Below are 18,890 nucleotides of genomic sequence, written 5' to 3'. Positions count from 1 at the left end.
TTTTTGTACTACATCCTACAAAAATACTCTCAAAGTGCACTAGCACCACCGGCACCTAATCGTAGATGTCTTGCATTCTCAATGTAGAACGACAATCCTTTTCCAAAAAGGACAGGTTCTCGAATCCTCCTGTGCCAACAACAAGAGATCCAAATCTCTTGTTCATTTTAGACACCAGACATATCATTTGTATGTAGAACTCTCTTTACAGCATCACTCACTTCTTTATTACATTGAAAGAAGTGAGATTTCTTTGGACTAAGGCCGTAGTTATGGATATTATGAACCGTAGTCAACCGAAGCTTTTCATCAGATTTTAAGGCATTAATCTTTGCCTTATATTCTGTCTTTCCTATCGGGCATAGGTTGGCAACATTTAAAGTCCTATTACAGGCCTTCATCATGAGCACAAGCAAGGGTCACATGCTGCACAGTCTCATCTTCTCCCCTTGAAGTCATTTTTGTCATCACTCCAAACCCACATTTCTTATCATAATTCTTATAATAACTCACTAAATCTTCAAGGGTTAAACTTCATCCCCCACATTGGCTTCTCAATCATATCATCACCATCGATTTCAACATTCTCAGATATCTTGGCACTATAATCATTGGTTTTCTGTGGATTTGGTCTATCTTCATTAATTTCTTCAACTATAGAGGATCTACATGGTGCTTCAGTTGGAGGTTTCATATTATTTGGAAATGGGTAACCAGCATTTAGCAGAAATCCCCGTGACCACGCATGCACTTCTCCATAGTAAGTATGCATGTAATATGGGCTTTCTGGACAGGTTAATGGTATGTCCTAACATGTTATTGGATAAAGTTATTGATGTATTTTGGAAATAAATATTAACCTAACACATTCTAATGTTAATGATATATTAAATTATATAACATACAACGGATAGGAGATTTGAGCTACATGGTGTTAACGTAGATGAGTGTTTTTTCACCTTTCCCATTCTAAGAGGGATTCAAATGCAAATACTAGATCTAAAGAGTAAAAATGCAAATAAGGGATCAAGGAAATACAACATATATAGATATTCCTCCAAAGAAATATAGGAGTATTCCAACCACAATAATAAATTAGAAAACATACTTCTATTCTAATCATAAAGGCCTGACTTTAAAAAATTTAAAGAAAAAAGTAATTTGACCCATGGAGAAAAGTAATTTGATGAATAATATACACGAAAATCCTATAAAGCACTTAAGCCATGGAAGTACTTTTTAAGTACCCCAAAATGAAAAGGATGTTTATGTAATCATCCAACTTGTTTTACTTTTTATTGCTTGTTCTATGCTCCACCTATTAGCTTAATTTGATATTTCAAATAATTAAAAAGACATTATAATTAATTTGTGTATTTCAATGGAAGGAATTCACTTTGTTGTTGAAATTAAATTGGATTATTATTTTAAAAAACAACAAGAATTACTATTAATTATTGTTCTATCAAATGTTATTTTGCCATTAACTATTATTGTTGTTTATTTTCTATATATTTCTGATCGATAATGATGTTATGCTAAGTCTGCGCTTTAATACTACGTACTAGCTAGATGGTGTCATTTTTTGGTCAATTGTTTCTTTTTCTTTTTTTCCTCTTTTGTTTCTCCCCTCCCTTGTCACTTTCTTTTCTTTTCGCCGCTCTGCACATTCCCCATTCACCCCTTCTTATGCCACTTCAAATTTTCACTCCCAAATTCTCTTTCTGAACAATTGCTTCCCTCGTCTCTCTCTTGTTCCTGGGTTTGGTTTGGTACCACTCATTGCCTCCTCTTCTTTTAGGGTTTTGGTTGTCGATGAGTTCCATCGCCTGAGTACAACATCGATAACCTTCTCGCCATCCCTCTCTTTCTCTGTGCTCATTGGAGTCCAAAGGTACCAGATGACTAGAGTGCAAGTCGTAAGTAAGTAAATCAATAAGCAAGGTATATATCTTTATATATATAAAGTGTCTATCAAACAAAAATTCTTATTTTAATGGTTTTTGTTGTTTTTTCATTAAAATTAACGTTGTTCATCTAAATCTGTCAGTCTAAAATAATAATTTATTGAGATCTCGATATTGAAACTGTGGACACCAAGACACTTTGGGACCTCGATCGACTCATCACCAATTGGAAGAAGATGGTCAAAAAGATCACGTGCCAAGCTCTCATGGGAAAATACAGCAAAAACAATGGGGTAGAGAAATTCAACAAATTCCAGAATACGGGCATTTGTTTTAATTTGATCCAAAATTTTGGGCATTTTATGCTAACTTTGCTTTCTAATTATTGTGTATGTGTTAGAGCTACCTATGTGCAGCAAGAAGACAATGATTCCTTATCAAGTGGTATAACCCATTATTTCATTTCTTTTTGGTGGGTTTGAGAAATTTTTGTTTGCAGAAATGATTCACAGTGAGGTTTGGATGCAGATTCAGATTCAGGGAGTTCTTGAAGATGGTTAGCAAGATCAAGCGCCAAGATTTCATGGGAAACTACCATGAGAGAGAGAGAGAGAGGAAGAAAATGTCGACTCTGTCATTTGGAAATGGTGTTTGTGGAGCACACTAAGGGTGTGAATAGCCTCCCAAAGGTCATTCTCTGCGAGGTTCGTGGCTATTTTGCTGAGGTACCGTTCATTCAAATGCGCTCTCTCTCTCTCCCTCTCTATCGAGCTGCTTCTTTCCTTTGTTGCATTAATGTATTGGTATTGTATTGTGTGCTTTCCGTTAATAATTGCATTTTTCTTGCATTTCGGTTTCTGTTTATTTTGTGTTATCTTTGGTGATTCACGCATACAATACATAAAGATTTCCAACCAGCATTGAATCTATCTATGTATTTATGTTGGATTGATTTCTTTTTCTTCTTCTATTTTGGTAAAAAAATTGGTTTGGAAAATTTCTCTATCATTGTGTCCATTTGCAAAATGTGTTCATTCTATGTAAGTAACAAATGTGTTTTATGCCCCATTTTTGCGAGAGTGTTTGGCAACAAGGCTCCTTTATGAGTGTTTATATTATATTCTTGTGGTGCTATGTGTCCAATCTGCCTATCTTGAACAACTATGAAGATATTATCTAATCTCAAGTTAATAAAAATCTTGCAATACAATCGAAGATTTCCTGAGAGTTTCACATTCTAATCTCTTTTGTTCAAAAAAACGTGTGGAAAAGTTGTTATAAATTCTTAAAAAAATTTTGCTTGATTGTGAAAGAAACCAGTACCATTTGAAAATAGTAGGCAATAAGCAACTGTAACAACTATTAACTAGCCTAGTTCAATGACCGTAACAAACGAACCGAACTTATAATTTTGGATTGCATCACTACCTTGATAAAGATTGAAGTTTGGCTTTTTCATTAGTTTCGATTATTAACCAGTATTCTCCTCCCTCTACTGTTGTAGTTTCTGATTCCAGTGACAAATCGAAAGAGAAATCAGGGGATCAGAAGGTAATATGATTCGAATAATATTTATTCAGATAATTTTAGTTCGACATTATTTTATATTTACTATTGTATTTGAAATGAAAATCTTACAGACATTATGCCGACTTGCTCAAAATCATGAAGCTGCCAGAAAGAGCCGATTAAGGAAAAAAGTAGGCCCTCGTGTTATTTTTTCTTAAATATTGTTTCATTTTCATGCTACTGTGTTTTTTTAATAACAAATCTGCATGTGCTGGAATGTAGCTTGCCCTTCTTATAGTATACTGTTTATAATGTTTGCCACCTTCTCCTTTTTATAGGCATATGTACAACAGCTTGAGAGTAGCCGGCTAAAGCTAACTCAACTAGAGCAAGAGTTGCAGCAAGCCCACCAACTGGTTTGAATATGATCATTCTACCATAGGCATAATTTATTCTCTACTTTTATCTTTTTCCTTTTCAATATGAAGATTTTGGATGTTGTCTTTCTTATGGTTTCATTGATTTATACTTGGGTAGGGCATATTTATTTCAAGCTCTTGAGACCAATCCCATTTGATGAGTGGAAATGGTAGTTACCTTATTTCCCTATTTTGATATATATGGTTTTTGTGCCTGGAGTTGAAAATTGATCAGCGAATATTTTTCTAATCGCTTTAGAATCAGCTTCCTTGATATTTTGCATTGTCGTTAAAATATTTATTGAGGTCCAATTTTACTTAGGCAACTTAAGTGGTTGCTTATTTTAATTCTCTCGTGTACAATGTGTACGCGGAGTACACATTTTGAGCTTTTTAATGAAATTTTTGTTACTTATTAAAAAAGTATGCTGAGCTGTGTCCATGAGATGAACATGAGATGAACTTTCAGTTCATTTATAGCTCATTCAATTTGCTTTGGCAGATCACATGAGATGAACTCAAACCTAATTGCAACTTTATTTCTAAAAGAGTTTCTTGAATAGGTTGTTGGCTTGCCCACTTGAAATAAGGTTTACATGTATATTCATTTATACTTGGTTTTGCCTTATTGGGTTCCTCCAAAGGTGCAAAGTTGGCAACCTTATTCTATCATTGGCCAACCATATTATATGCCATTATTCTCCAAGCATCTATACTAATTTTAGTCTGTCCAACATTCACGACCTTAATGAGTAATTTAATGGTGGTCTTTGTGAAGTAGTTTTCTTTTTCAAGTAGTGAATTTTCAGTTTAGCGGCCTCAAGATGAGAGAGAGAGTCCAAGCCACATATGAGCCCCGTGTTTTTCTGTTCATGCAACCCGAGCTCAATTTATAGGCACCTTGTTAAACCCAAAGTTTCAAGTTTTGTGTAATTATATATCTACACATGAATTTTGATGATAACAAATAAATTCAAAGAATAAAGAAGTCTCAAGCTCAAGTTGTCTACACAATGGAGTCAAGCACATCAAGGAAATAAGTATGAGCAAGAAGGGAACAGGTTCACATTAAAGTTATAGAGTAATGTTGTAAATCTCTTCAAAATTCGAAATTAGGATTAATGCTCAAAATTAATATTTTATTATAAAGTATTAAAATACATTTTTCACATGTGTATGAATATTTTTGAAAATTAAATTTGAAAATTTTGAAAGATGATTGATTGTCATCTTTTACATGTGCATGCCTTAATTAAAGGGTTGAACTTTGAAAATATTAAAGATGATTGATTGTCATCTTTCACATGTGCATGTTTTATTTGAATATTTTCAAAAGTGATTGATGCTTTTTTAGATTTATACAAAAGGTAGATGATTTTGTTTGAAAATTTTGAAAAATAAAGTGTACTCCTTTTGTCATATACAAAAAGTAAAAGATTATGTTTGAATTTTTTGAAAATGAAAGTGTGCTCCTTTTGTCATATGCAAAAAGTAAAAGATTAAGTTTGAATTTTTTGAAAAGGAAAGTGTGCTCCTTTTGTCATATGCCAAAAGTAAAAGATTAGGTTTGATTTTTTTGAAAAAGTGAATGATGTTGTCTTTGACATGTGAATCTTTTTAAATTTGAATATGAAGTCTCATATGCCTATAAATAGATCATTTGAGAGATTCATATTTACAACACCAACAGCATACAACATTCATTCAAAGCTTTCATTCTCTCTTCTCTAAGTATTGAGCCTTAATCCTTGTTCATTTTGAGAGATATAGTTTGCGCTGTATTGTTCTTATTTCACTCATTGAGGAGTGTTTTCTGATAACCTACCCACTATCAACTCTTGTATCAGTAAAAGGGTGTGTATAACCCTTGTGCGTGTAGAAAGTGTTATACACGGGGAATAGTTAATCACCAAGTGTACGGTGATTGCAAGTGTAGAGGATGCTCTACACGGATCCTTTGTAACGCTGTTATTCAAAGGTATAATAAGTTTCTATCTCCACCTGAAGGAGGTTGAATAGTGAATTTGGGGATCTTCAAGGGGTAGCTTGAGGCGAGGACGTAGGTAGTGGGGCCGAACCTCGTTAACATACTAAGTTTGCTTCTCTCTTACTCTTACTCTTTATATTTATTATTGTTTCGTATTTTGTTTATATTTTATATTGTATATTTGATTTATAATTGTTATTTTTTTAAATACAACTCAATTCACCCTCCTCTTGTGTTAATCATCTAGTCAACAATTGGTATCAGAGCTAAGAGCTCTATTATAAGATTAACTATCTTTTGAGTTAAGATCTTATGGCTAACATTGCAGTTTCATTTGATGAAGGTCAATCTAGCAGTCGGCCTCCACTCTTTTATGGAGATAATTACTCATTCTGGAAAGTTAGAATGAGAATATTTTTTCTAACTCAAGGTAGAGAAATCTGGAAATGTATTGTAAATGGACCTTATATTTCAACAAAAGTGGTTGATGGAGTAAAGGTCAAAAAGGAAGAAGAAGAGTTTAATCGTGAAGACGATAGACTTTATACTTTAAATTTAACTGCTATGAATTTATTATATAATGCTCTTAATGGAAATGAGTTTAATAGAATAATGAATTGCGCTACGATAAAGGAAATTTGGGATAACTTGGAAGTAACTTATGAAGGAACTTCGCAAGTCAAGGAATCAAAAATTTATATTCTTACTCATGAATATGAAATGTTTACGATGAATGATGATGAATCTATTTTTAGTATGCACACTCGTTTTATTAACATCATAAACAGCTTGACAGCTCTTAGCAAAGTTTATTCCAAGGTGGAGATAGTAAGAAAAATTTCAACTCTTTACCAAAACGTTGGGAATTAAAAGTTACAGCGATTCTTGAAGCTAGAGACCTCAAGAAGCTCGAAGTCAATGAACTCATCGGGTCACTTATCACCCATGAGTACACATTGAAAAGAGGAGAAGAAGAAGGAAAGCCAAAGAAGAGCTTAGCACTTAAAACTGTTCCTCATGAAAGTGAAAGTGATGAAAATGATGAAAATGACGATAAAGATGAAGAAGTTGCGATGATAACAAGAAGAATTCAGAGGTTCTTGAAGAAAAATAGAACTCCTCCGATGAAATCTTTCAAAAAGTTTTCCAAGAAAGATTCAGGTAAAAATGACACTTTAATTTGTTATAAATGCAATAAACCTGGTCATATCAAGCCAGATTGTCCTCTGCTAAAGAAAGATCGAAACAAGGGCAAGAAAGCAATGAAAGCTACATGGGATGATGATTCAAATAGTTCAGATAGTGAAGCAAGCAATGGAGAATCAGCAAATCTTTGTCTTATGGCTAAAGATGACATTGAAGTAACAAATCTTGATAATATTGAAAATCCTTCATATGAAGAATTGCAAAATATTTTAGAAGAGGTATACGAGAAATTTGAAAAATTGGGTATCAAGTATACTGCTTTGAAAAAGAAAAATTCTTCTTTAACAAACGAAATTGATATTTTAAGAAAAGAAAGTATCATTTTGAAAGATAAAAATCTTGAGTTGAATAAGAAGAAAACTGATTTAGAAAATATTGTTGAAAACTTTACGAATGGAAAAAGAAATTTTGAAAAACTTCTTGGTAGTCAAAGATGTTTTTTGACAAGGCAGGCTTGGGATATATGCCAAAATTTCTTTGATAATCCTTCCACATCAGAAACCAATATTCAAAATTCTTTTCATAAAAATAATTTTGTCAAAAAAAGATATTATTATAATCATTCAAGTTCTTCATATATGTCACGTGCTATTTGCAATTTCTGTAATAGAAATGGTCATAATTATCATACTTGTCCTATTAGAAGAAATCATACAATAACTATTAAGGCCATATGGGTACCTAAAAATCTTATTTCTTCTAATACTAATAAATAAAGGACCCAAAGAACTTGAGTACTAAGAAAAATCATTTTAATTGTTTTTATAGGTATGCATGAAGTCATCCACAAGCAAAAACAAATGGTTTTTAGATAGTGTATATTCAAGACACATGACGGGAGACAAGACTAAGTTCTTTGATCTTAGATCTAAAGAAGAAGGACACGTGACATTTGAAGACAACTCGAAAGGGAAGATCGTAGGAATAGGTAAAATTGGTAATGAATATTCTCTCATAATTGAAGATGTTCTACTTGTTGAAGGTCTAAAGCATAATCTTTTGAGCATAAGTCAATTATGTGATAAAGGATTTACAGTTACTTTCAAAATGGATAAATGCATTATTTTAAATGATCATAATTGTAATATTTGTTTTATTACTTTTAGAAGTAACAATGTTTATACAATCAATTTTGAAGAAATTACCTCACAAGATGCAATTTATTTTTCAGCTCAAAATGAAACTAGTTAGTTATGGCATAGAAGACTAGGTCATGCCAACATGGAACTAATTTCTAAACTTTTAAAAAATGATCTTGTGAGAGGTTTACCAAAAATAAATTTTCTTAAAGACAAAATTTGTGATGCATGCCAATTTGGTAAACAAATAAAAACTTCTTTTAAAACCAAGAAATATATTTCCACTACTAGACCATTGCAACTGATACACATGGATCTTTTTGGACCAAATAGAGTTGCAAGTCTAGGAGGAAAATATTATGCATTTGTTATTGTTGATGATTTCTCTAGATATACTTGGGTCATTTTTCTTACTCATAAAGATGAGGCACATAATGTCTTTACCAAGTTATGCAAGAGAATTCAAAATGAAAAGGTCTATACTATTTCAAGTATCCGAAGTGATATGGGAAAAGATTTTGTTAATAAAAATATTGAAACATTTTATAATGAAAATGGTTTTGTGCATAATTTTTTTGCTCCTCGAACTTCTCAACAAAATGGGGTAGTAGAGAGGAAAAATAGATCTCTTCAAGAGATGGCAAGAATAATGTTCAATGAGAACAACTTGCCTAGTTATTTTTGGGCAGAAGCGGTAAGTACTGTATGTTATGTTATAAATAGAGTTATGCTAAGGTCTAAATTAGATAAAACCCCCTATAAGCTTTGGAATGAAAAAAAGTCCAACATTGGTTACTTTCATGTATTTGAATGCAAATATTTTATTTTGAATGACAGAGATAATTTAGGCAAGTTTGATGCAAAATCTGATGAAGGTATTTTTCTCGGGTATTCTACTAATAGTAAAGTTTATAGAGTATTCAATAAAAAGACTTTAACTGTACAAGAATCTATGCATATAGTATTTGATGAATCTAATTCTCCACTCTCCAAGAAATCTATTGATGAAGAAACAGGAGGTATAAATAACACGGAAAGTCTCAATCTCAACAAAGAGAACACAATAAAAGAAGTTCAACATGGAACTATCAGGAAAGATCATCAAAATTTAATACAAGATGCAACCAAATAGTAAAAATTTGTGAAAGATCATCTAGTAGAACAAATTTTAGGAGAACCTTCACGAGGTGTAAGTACTCGATCATCTCTTAGAAATATTTGCAATCATACTGCTTTTCTATCTCAAATTGAACCCAAAAATATTGATGACGCACTTCTTGATGAATCTTGGATTCTAGTTATGCAAGAAGAGTTGAATCAATTTGAAAGAAATGATGTTTGGACACTTGTTCCTAGACTCAAAAATCATATTATTATTGGAACAAAATGGATTTTTAGAAATAAGAAAGATGAGTCCAGAGTTATTATTAGAAATAAGGCTCGGCTTGTAATCCAAGGTTTTAATCAAGAAGAAGAAATCGATTATGATGAGACATATGCACCAGTCGCAAGATTAGAAGCTATTCAAATGCTACTTGCATATGCTTGTTATAAAGATTTCAAACTTTTTCAAATGGATGTTAAAAGTTCTTTCTTAAATGGTTTTATAAATGAAGAGGTATATGTTGAGCAACCTCCATGTTTTGAAAATCATATTTCCTTGATTTGATTTTTATAATCGAACTTTTCTGATTGTTTCCTTTTATAATGCTGACAAAGTGATGGATACTACTTATTTAGACTTAGTTGTGCTATTTATGAGTTTATCATTTTTGTAATAGGTATATTGGTATGGGGCTCAAGTTACCTCTTTGGAAGAATGAGCATGGGAAAGAATTGATTTTTCTTAGTAGTAAGATATGGCAATGTGTTATATTTGTAAAAAGTTATTTCTCTACTAATCGTCGATGACATCAATAAGTTAGTTTATTTCAGCAAATCTGACATGCTTTTTGAATTCCTTAAGAATACCAACATTTCAAGGTGAACCAGGTTATCTTGTGTTTACAGTATTACTCCTAATAATATTTCTCTTGAACTAAAGATTTTTTTTTCTAATCAGCAGTTTTTGGGCCGGAGTGTTCACTCGAAAGGATCAGCATGTGCTCTCAGTAGCTCTACATATTGCTGAGATGATCCTGCAAAAGTTTTCTGATATTTTCCTAAGTTCATTTATCAAGGAAGGTATCCTTTTTGCTATTGATGCATTGTCATTTAATTAACTATTACGTTTCCTTCTTTCATTTTATTTGTCTAATTTTTAATTGCACTTGTATCGAAGATTGTTTACCTTGATGGTGTTAGGTTGATCCAGTGTTGGTAAAGTGCAAAACCCAAGGACAAAGCAAAGCAAATTTATAAATATTTGCTTAAAACGCACTTTTGAGTGATCTTAAAGTGTAAAAAAGCATAATTTGGTAAATTTTTAATGAAGAAAATAGAAACTATCTATTTAAAATCTAGAAAATAAATATTCTAGAGTGTTGATATTGAAAATCATTTGTCATAGGGTGCCACATGTTTTCATGTGTTATGTTTTGACCCTATTTCAACACAAATATATGTGTTATGCTTTGAACTCAATATAATAGCCCAAAATGGATTTTTAGTTGTATTGATATTTTTCTTGTTTATGTTGGCATAAATAGATTTTTTTTTAAAAAATTATATATCTTTTTTTTTTAAAAGCCTTGTCTCGCTTAATTAGACAAACATGATTTATACGTTACTCTAACCTATTATATATAACATATAAAAAATAATAATTTTTGTAATAAAACGACATTGCAGTGAGATTTCCAAAATGGCTTCGATTCATTGCGAGAGTTTAACGAGGTTATACCACTTTTAATAGGTTAGAATTATTAAGTTTATTTATATTTAAAGATAACATTTAATTTTCTATTTCAATTGAATTGAAATTCTAGAGTAGCTTTTAGCTGTGATCAGTGACTAATAGTACAACTTTTGCTGCCTTGGTTCAAAGTTTGCGGCTGTCTTCTAGAGTACGAGAGATTCTGGAACGAGAGTGAGGAGCAAATCAATTTGCTAAATTGTTCTAGACTTGTCGAGAATTAGTTTGTCCAATTAGTTTGTCCGTAAATTGTGGACAATGTCTTGATCTGTGTCAATGTGGCAATAAGCCAAGCTAGTATAACTGTTCTTTCTTCTCCCATAACAAATAAGTTGGGTTGATAGCAGTAGAAGTGGGATTGCCATCAGCATCAACAAGAAATTGTGGAGGACATAGTTCCAAGCAATCTACTATACTAGGTCGTGGCTTCTTGACACCGGTATAAACTGTGTAGTACAATTGAGATAGTTTGTGCCATCAAAACTAACAAAAACTAAAGGGATAATATTGGAGAAGAGAAAGGTGGAGGCAGCGAAGTGTCTTTTAAAAAGATAAGGGATGATTAGAAAGGGTGTGATCCGATTGTGGCTCGGACACCCAATCAGAATAATATTTGTGCGGGTTCACGTGATACCAGTTGGTATATTGACGTGCTATATATATAGATAAAGAATTACAGGTCTATTCAAAGCATATGATAGGATAAGAATAAGGACCCCCCTATATAAATATCAGATCAGTACAGAGTTTAAAAGAGTTTAAACTAGCTACAAATGTGATCAGTCTAATCTAAAGATTTAAACTCTAAATAACACTTACCAAGATCTTTCATTTGAATTTTCATTCAGGTGCAGTAATCTCGGAAACAGCTGTAGCTTTTGTTTGAGTCAATGGAGATTAGTGTTTACACGTTATGGTTAACAGTATTGACCTCCCATCGACCTTCTCTCCCGTGGGTAGAATAGACTTCTGGGATGTGAGCTACCTTCCAATAATCACTATCCCTTTCATCTGGACGAAGAGTCTGGATAAACTCTTCGGGCATGTCAAAAAATTCAAGCAATTTCAACTTGGTCATATATTCAATGCCTACTGGCACCTTTTTCAGCAATGCACACCGCAGGATAATTAGCTTTTCAACACAAGGCATTGCTCCCACCTCCACTTGCACGCATCTAAGTTCACTGAATTGGTCGAGGCGTAAAATTTTAAGCTTGTTGAATCCACCCATCTTGAAATACAAAGTGTCTCCCTCATAAACCTGCAGTAATTCCAGGTGTACAAGATTGGGCAGTTTTTGAAGGAGCACAAGTGGATCTTCCTTCAATCTACTCCATTTCAGATGCAATCTGACAAGGCCATGCAATGATGGTATCCATGGAGGTAATGTCTCCAAACGTCCTCTCAAATACACCCGCTGGATCAATCGAGGCGGAGAAGAAAGGTGCTGCAAATCAAGAATTTCTTCCTCCTCTATTGAAGTTAGAGACAACGCACGAAGGTTGGTCAGTTTTTTAGGGATGAACGTAGAGATTTCCCATCTTCTTTTCTCAGCTCTAGAATGCCTAACCTCCTTAGTTGGTACAGTTTCCCTAGCTCCATCATTATAGCGCCACCACCTTGGTTTGCTTCTATGAAACAGAGCTTCTGTAGGGATCGTAGAGCTCCTATATTTCCTTGGACCTTAAAACCATATCGAAAGCCAAAATATTCATAAGAGTAATCAAGTTTGAAATGATACACAAGGAGATGTCAAAGCCGTTGGAGCTTCAAGATCTCAATAGGCAGTTCGGTGACGCGGGAATGTTTAATATCCAAAGTCTCTAGGTATTGAAGCTTCCCTATAATTCCTGGAATGGTTTTAACCTTGGTACCCCTCAAGCTTAGATATTTCAAATAAATCATGTTGTCAAGATCAATTGGAAACCTTTTTAAACGTGAATTTTGCAGATCTAAAACATTTAGCAGCTTAAAACCACCAGGAAACAAGCTTTGTATGTCCACCTTTTCTACCACCCCAAACATGAACAAAGAACGGAGTCGAGAAACAGACCTCATGTTTTCTTGTACGTTTTGCAGTGTGTTATGTATAGATAGGCGTCGAACCTTATCCGGCCACATTACGTTCTGATCTTTAGCAATGGTGGTGAAGTTCTGATCTCTAGACTTTGACACAATTATTTCCCGCAACACGTCATGTACTCGATACGTTTTGACCCTTCCACTTATGGATGCCACTTGCAACAAACCTCTATTCAAGAGTTCGTTGAGGTAGTCCTCTGCAACATCTTCCAGTGTTTTCCCTTCTTTGGCTTCGATTAATCCCTCCGCTATCCATAACCGAATCACTCTCATTTTCTTGATCCAATAGTCCTCTGGGAAGATGCTCAAGTACAAGAAACAATCTTTTAGGTAGCAAGGCAAGTCATTGAAACTTAGCGAAAGTATTTTTTTTAGATCCTGCAGTTTGTCATTGCTTTCAATTTCATCCCCAAGACTTCGGCCAACCATATCCCACTCATCAATTCTACGCCTATCTTTTGATGCCAAAACGCCACTGATTGCTACAATTGCAAGGGGTAGTCCCTCACACTTTCTTAAAGTATATTGACAAATATCCTTCAAATAAGTAGGGCATGCATTCCCTTGAAAGGTTTTCTTACAGAAAAGATCCCAAGATTCCACCGGGGACAAGGATTTCAAGTTGTAAACCCTAGCTTCAGATTCCACACCAGAAGAGGTGGAGGCTACATCGGCATTACGTGTAGTAAGGATTACTCGGCTGCCACAGTTGTTGTTAGGCAAGGCATATTTGAGAACGTCCCATTCATTCAAGTGCCACACATCATCTAGAACCACCAAGTACCTACTTTTCTTGAGCAAGTCCTTGATTATTCTCCTCAGGCCGTTGTTCATGCTGTCTAATCCTTCTGGAACTGGTCTGCTGACTACGCTGAAGAATTGTTTAATCATGTTTTTGAGGAGTTCTTCTATCTTGAAAGATCGAGAAACAGCGACCCAAGCCCGCCTTTCGAAATGTTTCTTCACTTCTTCATCTTCATAGACTTGCTTTGCCAACGTAGTTTTCCCCATTCCTCCCATTGCAACCACAGAAACCACTTCAAGTCTCTTGCCACCCTTCACCAGCCACTCCACCAGCTGCTGCTTAGGTTCATCGATCCCCACCAAATCAGTCTTGTCTAGAAGAAGAGCATCGCCTCGACGGTATTGCCATGTATTTCCTTCACTCGTGGAGCCCGAATTCCCTTGTTCGATTCTTGTGAATTTGGGAAGCAGCCTCTCCTGAACTTGGCGAAGATTTTTTATTCTGGATCTGATGGCCTGTAATTCAGAAATAATACTATAACGAGCTTTCATGTTCTTGATACAACAAGACAATTTGTGGAGAGCCCCATAGAATCCATCTGCATGATCATCTGCTTGAAGAAGCATGAAATATTCATCGAGAGCATCTTCAGTTTCATGAGCGATCTCTCTTACTTGCTTAACCCACACTTTGAGTTCTACGTCACTTTCTTCCAACGCATCTGCAACCTTCAGGAAAGCTGTCATACGCTCTAGTTCTCCTCTCAGATTCTGAACTTCTTCCCGATCCCCTCTCAAGAGCTGCACCTCATTTTCAACAAAGAGAGCAAACTTGTCAACCAGACAGCCAACAGCGCTATCTGCCATTAATTCTTTATCTTCAGTGTTAAACTTGAATCTCTCCAAAGTTCTGAAGATACCTCCACTTTTAACTGTCAGATAGACTATGTGGTCATACAGTTGTGCTGAACTATATATGTCGCTATCATGCATGTCGATATTCTTTGGTTCTTTCATCCTTTAATTCATCCCACTCCTATAATAATAGATTGTTGACCCCGTCAATGATCTTCTAATTAAATTAATGCTTTAGCATTATATATATCTTCTTAATTTCTTTGACCTTTATGAAGAATTAATGTGATATTGTTGAGCCTCTAACCTGTCCGAAAATTACACAAAACAATTTTAAAGTGGTTCAGCAAATTGCTTACATCCACTGGAGCCTCTTTTATAAAATTTGTACAAGATTTTCAGAAAATCTACAAAATTCTATTTCTGTCTCTCATGTCCCTCTTCCTTTCCTCACTCCACTGCCCTTGATCTCTCACCGCAGTGAGGATGGTTTTCTCTTCAGAATTCATCTCCTTTTATAGGAGAACCATGGGGGACAAATTGCCACCATTCTTGACCAAGTGAGTCTAGAATGGTGAGTGGGTGAGTGAGAATTTCGGTGCCTAACAATCCAAGATTGAAAACGGTGCACACTTGGGTTGATTTCAACAATCACCCCCTCCACCCAAGTGTGCCATACCAGGCTGCTTGCAAATTGATTCATTCTTCAAATGATTGCACTCCTTCATTGGAATGCTTGTCAGCCATGAGAGATCCGCTATCACATGCATCTTCAGGTACGTCTTCAAATGGATATCCAGATGCCTCTCCAAATGCATCTTCAAATGCATCAGCATCGTCTACATCTACGGAGCTTGCAAGGGATTTTCTTCAGAGGAGATTTACCAGTGCTCAATTGCACAATCTCAACTCTCTAGGATTCTTCTTTTGCTTGAGTCCATGAGTTCGCACTCATGTACACCTTGAGCAAACTGAGCTTCGCTCTAGGCTCATCCGAACGAACAATCTGCTTCGCTCTAGCCACATCCGAGCGAACAATCTGCTTGGTGCCTTACAGCTTTCAAACCAGGCTCCATAATCCTACAATCACACCAATCTCCAACTTGGAGACTGGTTCTCAACATGCCGAGCTCTATCTCCAGCATGATCCCTTATACAATTTTACAGCTCATGTCTTCAAGTCAGAAGACTAACTAAAGTGATGCATAACTTTAGTTTATCACGTACAGTGCCCTTAATCAACACATCTACATAGGGCAACACATTTCCCACTGCACTGGGAATCAATAGTCTCGCACAGACCTTGACACATATCAGAGAACCTGTTGCTGAGGTCTCCATCTCTGATCTGGGTGACTGACCCTTCATCCTCCTGCTATCTTCAGTCGCATGTGTCCATCTTGTGTGCAGTCTCCGACTTGCATAATCTCCCTTCTTGCAAGATTTTTCTTCATATCGTAGTTCACTACCTTCATTCAGCAGGATACATTTTAAGGTAGTAACCACCATGGAGGTCTGATCGTCTTGGCAGTTCTTTAGGTGTAGATATCCCTGGAACATCTGACGTTTTGTTCCCATCTCTCACACATGTACTTCATGTCGTGGTCTAGGGAGATTTCTTTAGAAAAGTAAAACTGGGTTCCTTTTACTTTCTCATCTAATTCACACGACAATTACCACTAGCCAAGACCAATTAATCATTCGTGACCTTCCAACACCAAATGCTATTGGCAACAATAGCAACAATCTCCACCTTGTGACTTTGACTGGTCCCACAGCCAAGCTCCACCTTAATGAAGATCTTCATAGCTCCCGCTATCATGCTTCACCATAAAAGCATATCTACTCAGAATAAACTAATTCCAAGCATTTCACTTCGGCCCATGTCGAAAATAACCTTGCTGAAAACTATGGTGTAAATTCCACGTTTGGCTCTCCTGGAAGTTCATCAGTCATCGACATGAATTTCCACCACACACCCTGCATTAATGCCAAACCAATGCCTGTGTGTAAACTTGTGGACCTGCTAACATTAACACATCCTCTATCATGGCAACTCATGCCATGAGGATATACATGTCTCTTTTTTCATGGAGAGAGACACAACATTAGCATAAATACTAGTATCTCCATTTACTGACTTGGAGCCACTTGCCGAAACTGCTTCTTGTACTAGCTGTTTCACCAGTCGCTAGTATCACTGTTGACTTCGGGGATTGATTTGCCCTTCAACGCCTTTGAGAAAACACTACTGAATGACTGCTGTCTTCAAGCTGTCTTTAACAGCATTGTGCACTACAAGAAATGCAACGCCATGTATTCTTCAGTCACCATATTCACAGCATCATTCTCAATTTTCTCCTGATTTTAGCAGTCTCTTGTGGCCTGTCTTGCCACAATTTCTAGCGAGTCATTTGTTGTCCAGATCTTGACTTGCCTCTGTCCTTACAATCAACATTCAGGACCAACAACTCGAAATCTTGCCAGAATCTCTTCTGCGCACCTCCTCATCCAGGATAAGATCTCTTACATTGAGAAACTTCAACTTTGACTTCTTTGCAGAATTACTCATAGCCATTCTCATGACCTCCCAACCTTTTGACCACAACGCCAAATGCTATTGGGCAACAATAGTACCTTCTGCCTTATCTGAAATTGAACCGTTTCTCCACCTCAAATCTGACAAGATTTGAAACCTTACTTCCTGACATTGCTTTAATGAATTTACCGTAGAAATGAATAGTACCTCACTAAGTCAGTTCCCAGGAAAGATTGGAGGGTCACAATGGACACACTTAAAATTTCCAATCTCCTAAACAGAACCTCCTTAGACTGTACGTATCCACACTACCACACCAAAGCTTCATCTGCACTTTGTTATTTGCAACTGGCTTTTCAAAGAAAGCCACAACGAGATCCGATGCGATTCTCCTCTTAATAACAATATGCTCCATGAGTTGTATGACTGCCAAAACCTGCTGATATAACAAGTTAATCAGCATTGTCCAATGATCTGAAATTTGCTCCATCAAATTTCACGATCCCAACTGGCTTAAATTAAGCCCAAAACCAATGAGTCCATTATGACTCCAACTGGCTACGATCAAGCCCACAATTGATCTGCAACACGTGGACGGTTCAGATCGAATGTACCGATGGTGAATCTCAACATTCCCACCGTACCGATGAGTCCGGAATGATCCAAATAGTTTGCCACCACTATTTGATCATCGCGATAGAACTCCAACTAGCTACGATCAAGCCCAAAATGATCTGCAACACCTCGACAGTTCAGATCGAATGTACCGATGGCGAATCTCAACATTCCCACCGTACAGATGAGTCCGGAATGATCCAAATAGTTTGCCACCACTATTTGATCATCGCGATAGAACTCCAACTGACTACGATCAAGCCCAAAATGATCTGCAACACATCGAAAGTTTAGATCGACAGTACTGATGGCGAATCTCAACATTCCCACCGTACGGATGAGTCCGGAATAATCCAAATAGTTGGAAAGTACTATTTGATCGTTGAAATCAGACTCCGGATGGCTTAGATCTAGCCCAACAAAGATCTGAAAATCGGACGGTCCAGATCATCTGGCGCGTGTACCACACGCGCCGCAGTAGGGCGTCTGAGGCGCGTCTGGCGCGTGGACAACACGCGCCACAGTAGCTTGTGCGCGTGGGGGGCGCGTGGGGCGCGTGGCGTTCACGCGCCGAGCCTCTGTAGTGCGCGTGGGGGTGCGTGAGCGCGTTTCCTTCACGCGTCTTCAACCTCTGCCGCGCGTGAGGGCGCGTGGGTGCGTGTATCTCAGTCGTCTTCCTCCTCCGACGCGCGTGGGGGCGCGTGGATGACAGCAGTGCACGCGCTGACCTTCTAGGAGCGCGTGTATGCTCCTCCGACCTCCGTTTTCGATTCCGTTTGCGGCAACAGATTCGTCTCAACGCGAGGAACAGCCTGGACTGATCAAAAATTGATTTTGAACAACTGTAATTTTCTGGGTAACACGAACCGAAGCTCTGATACCAATTGTTGAGCCTCTAACCTGTTCGAAAATCACACAAAACAATTTTAAAGTGGTTCAGCAAATTGCTTACATCCACTGGAGCCTCTTTTATAGAATTTGTACAAGATTTTTAGAAAATCTACAAAATTCTATTTCTCTCTCTCACGTCCCTCTTCCTTTCCTCACTCCACTGCCCTTGATCTCTCACCGCAGTGAGGATGGTTTTCTCTTCA

General features: G+C 36.4%; 1 pseudogene; it reads right to left on the bottom strand.

Moving 5' to 3' along the window:
- Positions 1-11,865: 11,865 nt before the first annotated feature.
- LOC122292777 lies at positions 11,866-14,654 on the bottom strand (annotated as a pseudogene).
- Positions 14,655-18,890: the final 4,236 nt, after the last annotated feature.

This window comes from Carya illinoinensis, chromosome 1 (assembly GCF_018687715.1).
Source record: "Carya illinoinensis cultivar Pawnee chromosome 1, C.illinoinensisPawnee_v1, whole genome shotgun sequence".
In the NCBI taxonomy this organism is placed as follows: domain Eukaryota; kingdom Viridiplantae; phylum Streptophyta; class Magnoliopsida; order Fagales; family Juglandaceae; genus Carya; species Carya illinoinensis.
This window is presented reverse-complemented; position numbering and strand designations above follow the sequence as displayed.